The following is a 6134-nucleotide window of genomic DNA, read 5'->3' on the forward strand; positions in this document are numbered from 1 at the left end:
TGGATAACAGTTTCTTGCTTTTGCCTTAAGTGATTTTGGAATTCCTATTCTGAGTTGGTCATTGCTTTTTGTTAAGCTTCTGGAAATCTAGCTTATGGTTGTATTCTGAGACTGTTTTTATATTTGATATTCTTTCTTTAATAAACTTACTATTCTTGTTCATTTGTGTGGTGTTTGGGTGAAAAAAGGATCAGGTAAGCAACTGGGCTGCAAAACACCATTAGCAATTTTTCAAAATATGCAGTAATTGTAATGAGCACTACCGTAATTTATTATGATAGATTTAGTTAGAAGTTAGAAAAAATATAGGTAATAAGTTGGGGGTTTTTTCAATGCAAGCCCAAAATTTCCATAGACTCTCCAAGGGTCCATGGACCTTCCTGAGTAAGAATCCCTAGTCTACCCTAGTCTAAATGTTGTACAATCAACAATTAGGTTAATTATACAAAGTGTTTAAAAAGTCCCAATTGGTTTATTTTGAACACCTTTCGCAAGGAGTGGGCATGAGTAATGAAGCAGGATTAGATAAGGAAGAATTAAACGAAGGGAAAGTGGCAGCAGAGCTAGTGTTGTGCCCATTAGGCAGAATGTGGCGGCTCTGGAGAGCAGCAGCTATGAAGGCTTAATCTTCTTAAATCTCCCAACTACTCTCCTCCTTTGGAAGATGCAGTCTGTTGTAGATACTTGGGGCTACTAACAGTGAGCATATACTTCCCTTGTAAAAGCATTTGCTTCATTGGCTAATGGGTTAATTTCAGGCACAGGTCAAATTCCATAGGCATAAACGTATTCCCCAGATTTTTAAAAAATCTTAGTTTCTTACATGTAAAAAGGTTCTAATTTAGCCTTAAGTTTTCCTCTTAGTGGGGATTAAAAAAAATGGTTTGAAAACTTGGATGTGGAAAGTTTTGTACAAGTGAAACAATGACAGATTCTCATCTCATGCTCCCATCTGCTACAGCTTCCCCACAATGGCCACTTAGGGTCTGGTGGTGAGGCATGTATGTGTGACGTAACAGTGTTCAACTATGTTTCTATAGCTGAGTCCACAGCAAAAAGGGACTTCCAAGACTTCCCTGGCTGAGGATAATATCCTTTTGGATCCAATCATAGGAGTTATAGAAGCATATGTTGAACTCACAGTAGGTTACCATATTTTAAAAACAAAAAAGATCATTTATTTATTGACTATTTCAGGTCACAGGTTTTTATGACGACTTGCAGGCAGTACTGGCAAGTAGAAAGTCAAACAAAAGGGGGCACTAAAAAAATTCCCAGACATTTAAAAATCTGCCAGGAGAGAAATTTTAGCTCTGAAAAAGAAGACTTGTCCTGGAAACATGCATCATGCAGTTACCCTAACTCACTCCTTTTAAAGTCACTAACAGAATTCCAGTCATGGTTTCGACACCAAAAGGGGTATGAAGTGTTACAATCCATTCAATCACCTTGAAATCCAGCCACCGCAGTCTGCTTCACACAGCCCTTCTAGGAAGAGGACAATCCAGATGTGAGTTAAATTTATTCTGTCAGTGTGTTTGATGTTGAACCAGTTGAGCTTATTTGAGCCCAGTCTTCAAGCATCCTTCGAAAGCACTAAAGATCGAGTCAACAGCTTCTACATTGTACAGGCATGTGCCTGGGATAAAGAGATGACATGCTTGTTTCAAAGACAAATTGACCTGGCTCCTTTGGCCAGGGTGAACAAACCAGGCAGGACTTGCGTTTTTTGGTCTGGAATCTTTGCAGACACCGATTAGGTTCTGTCTCCATAAATAAAGGACATAAACCTCAAGTCATTTTTCTCCTGCATTCTGGTTGAACGATTTTTCACTGTTGAAGGAATAATGATGCCATGGTGAAAAACAGTCAACATGGCTTATGTAAGGGGAGTCATGCTTCAGCCTTTTGGAACGATTTGGGATGTCTTCAGTAAGCAAATGCGGGCACTGGTGACCCACGAAATAAAGTGTCAATGGCTTTTTAGAAAGGTTTGGCTAATCTTTCTTACTGAAGGCCTTGGAGGAGATTTTGTAGGAGAGCAGCCATGGGGTGGAATGCCAATTTCTCTTTATGGTTTGGAAACAATAGGAAACAAAAAGGTAGGAAAGAGCAGAGAGTGGTCATAATGAAAAGGAATTGGGTACTCACACCATCAGCAGTACTTCTTAACCCTAAGGACTAAGCTTAAAAGTGGATAAATGAACCAAACATGGTTTAGAAAAAATACACTTGCGTAGGACACCCAACTTTTTAAGCCCAGTCAAAATCATTAATTCCTCCATAAATGCCCTTTCCTTTGCATTGGCTGCTTGGGAATGAAAATAATAGGTGTGATTCTCCAATTAAATTGATGGAGGCAGTGATTATTGTGGTGATTATCAGGCAGTGTGTTGTAAGGTCTGTTTATGTAGCAACAAATTTAAGGAGTTATAAGGTTTTTTTATCATGTTTTCATTGTTTTGTTTTATAGTATATTTGTTGCTGGCCCTCGTGGCAGAATGTAAGCCGCTCTGAGTCCCCTCGGGGAGAAGAGCGGGGTATAAATGCATATAATAAATAAATAAATAAATAAATAAGGGTATATATATGCCGCTTGTGATGGCACGCCCAAGCCTTTGGGAAAACTATAGTGACTGGCTTTACTCGGGAGCTATCTGTATACCTTCCTATTAAGTGCCTATAGAGGTACTTTAGGCAAGGTGAAAAGATAACCAAAATAAGTTTACTGAAAACAAGATGAATAAAGGGTTGACTCCACCCAGGGCTATTGAAAGATAGCTTAAAACAATACATTACAAAATAAGATTTCACTGATTGCAGTCATCTCTCTGGAGTCTTTGAAAGCCCTCTATCTCTGTTGTAAAGCAATGGCTCACAAGCTGGAGCACAAGGGCTGTCTTAATCTTTCTCTTTGAAACCTAAACTGGTCAAAGGCTTCTGTTGTCACTGGGACTGATGGTATATGAATGCTGCTAAATGCAGTGTTTAGTGCTAAGGATGCCTGTTTTGGATTGCTAGGCCTAGGATTTCCAGACAAGAACCAGGCCTGCAGTCTCTATAGCTCTACTGCAGAAAAAGGTGAGCCTTGCAAGAGAGGTCTGAACAGGCAGATGGACTAAACCAAATAAGGCTGGCCTCTGGGGGATTTCATGCTCCACCCAAAAACAAATACAAATGGAGGCATCTACACTATTGGGAAAACCTAAACAGAGGGAACTAAAGCAAAGGAGAGGAAAAGGCAGAGCCAAAACTTCACACCGCTTGTGTGAACCAATCACAGCCCAGAAGCCATACAAGGTCCAATAACAAAAACCAAAGTGTTTTGAAGCACCTGGCAGCACTATAGCAGAGGTGACTCACAGTGTAAATAAGTACCAGTGGAATTACCATCTGCTTCCACGACATAACCTCTATACTGGACAGTAATGTAGCACAAATGCACATTACAAGCCATGGCATGTGACAGTCATCTTGTATCACAATGCACATGATTATTTCAACATTGAGGTCCAATTGCAGATTCAGTGGTTCTGTAGGTGGAATTCCACTTCCAACATTGTCAGTTACATACACATCAAAACCACTGCGCATAAATAGTCCGAACTATTCCTGATTTTATATTTCAGTAACATCTACATTGTTAGAGCCACAGTTGGGTTTGGCTTAATTGGTCACTCCCATCTTAACACAGTCATTTGCTACACAGATTATAAAACGAAAGTATGGTTATACTTAGCATATGATGGAGATAAAGAAGAACTCTTATTGTCTCTAAACAACTTCTAACATTAGAGATTTTTAGAGTAACACAGCTCACCAGGCATTGTGGCCTACCATGCCCAGAATCCCTCACCATTTCGCTTTGATGGCTAAGGCTGGTGCGACTTGAAGGCCAAAAACTTTGGCAGCTGCTCTTTTTTTTCAGAGAAGAAAAATCTAGATGAAATTACTGTTATATCTGAAAGGTGTGATCATGCGATTAGTAGCTGATTTTCTTTACAGTCATGGAAAAATCAGCCACATTACATAGGTGACTGGCTAGGAAAGTGAAGCTATCAAGACATTTGTGTTTTGAGCCGCCACGAGTCCCTTGGGGGGAGGGGACGGGATATAAATAAAGTTCATTATTTCTTTCTTTGGGTTGCTGTGAGTTTTCAGGCTGTGTGGCCATGTTCCAGAAGCATTATCTCCTGACGTTTTGCCCACATCTATGGCAGGCATCCTCAGAGGCTGTGAGTCTGTTGGAAACTAGGCAAGTGGGGTTTATATATCTGTGGAAGTTCCAGGATGGGAGAAAGAACTCTTTATGTTTTTCAGGCAAGTGTGAATGCTGCAATTGGCTAGTTTGATTAGCATTGAGTGGCCTTGATTTCTGCCTGGGGGATCCTTTGTTGGAAGGTGTTAGCTGGCCTTGATTGTTTCATGTCTGGAATTCCTGTGTTTTCTGAATGTCGTTCTTTATTTACTTTCCTGATTTTGGAGTTTTTAAATACTGGTAGCCAGATTTTGTTCATTTTCATGGTTTCCTCTTTTCTGTTGAAATTGTCCACATGCTTGTGGATTTTAATGACTTCTCTGTGTCGTCTGACATTATGGTGGTTACAGTGGTTCAGCATTTCTGTGTTCTCAAATAATTTCTTTCTTTCTTCTTAAGAAGATAAGTAAATTCTTAGTGAGTTGTAGCCGAATAATTTACCAATGTGGTCCACTAGTGCCATCTACTGTATAGTGCAGAAAGCATTTTCAAACAATCCTCCCCATCCAAATGCAAGTCTTGATTTTGCCAATTTATGAGACACCACTTACTACTGTCTATTGAATTGTCTATTGTCTATTGTACCATCCACAGATTTTGGTTTCCACAGGCAGTCCTGGAACTAAACTGCAGTGCAGGCATCCTTGAACTGTGGCCTTCCAGATGTTTGGACCTCCAACTTCCAGAATTCCTGACCATTGAACAAGATGGCTAGGGTTTCTGGGAGTTGGAGCCTCAAACAGCTGGAGGACTGCAGTTGGAGAATGCCACCCCTAGTGGATCCCATGCCTCCTGTAGTCCTTAACTTTAAAATACAGTAGAGTCTCACTTATCCAAGCCTCACTTATCCAAATTTCTGGATTATCCAAGCCATTTTTGTAGTCAATGTTTTCAATATATCGTGATATTTTGGTGCTAAATTCGTAAATACAGTAATTACAACATAACATTACTGCATATTGAACTACTTTTTCTGTGAGATTTGTTGTAAAACATGATGCTTTGGTGCTTAATTTGTAAAATCATAACCTAATATGATGTTTAATAGGCTTTTCCTTAATCCCTCCTTATTATCCAAGATATTCACTTATCCAAGCTTCTGCCGGCCCGTTTAGCTTGGATAAGTGAGACTCTACTGTAGTATCTTTTCCTATTACAGGAAAAAAGAGAAATGTTCTTCCAATTTTCGTGGTGTGTTCATTAGTTATAAAGAGCAATTGACTTGATCTATAATAAACATGGGCAAACTTTGGCTCTCCAGGTGTTTTGAACTTCAACTCCCACAATTCCCAACTGTTGGTAGGCAACTCCAGCGACAAGGGTTCATATCCTCATGGCCAGAGGAAGGTGACTGAAATGATCAAGGATCTGTTGAACAAATTCTGTGAGGAGTGTCTTAAAGAGCTGGGCATGTTTAGCCTGCAGAAGAAAAGGCTGAGAGGAGACATGATAGCCATGTATAAATATATCCATAAGCAGGGAGCAAGCTTGTTTTCGGCTGCCCTGGAGACTAGGACATGGAACAATGGCATCAAACTACAGGAAAGGAGATTCCACCTAAACATTAGGAAGAACGTCCTCACTGTGAGCGCTGTTCAGCAGTGGAACCTTCTGTCCACAGCTCCTTCTGGAGGCTCCTTCTCTGGAAGCTTTTAAACGGAGGCTGGATGGCCATCTGCCGAGGGTGCTTTGAATGCAAATTTCCTGCTTCTTGGCAGGGGATTGGACTGGATGGCCCATGAGGTTTCTTCCAACTCTGTGATTCTATGATGTATTCAGCTATGGAAACTTTTGGCAAGTTTCACCCTCCCAGCCTCCGAGGAAAGCAATGGTAAAACTTTCATGGGCAATTCCTGCCAAGAACACCTTATAACAG

Source organism: Anolis carolinensis, chromosome 5 (assembly GCF_035594765.1).
Source record: "Anolis carolinensis isolate JA03-04 chromosome 5, rAnoCar3.1.pri, whole genome shotgun sequence".
Taxonomy (NCBI): domain Eukaryota; kingdom Metazoa; phylum Chordata; class Lepidosauria; order Squamata; family Dactyloidae; genus Anolis; species Anolis carolinensis.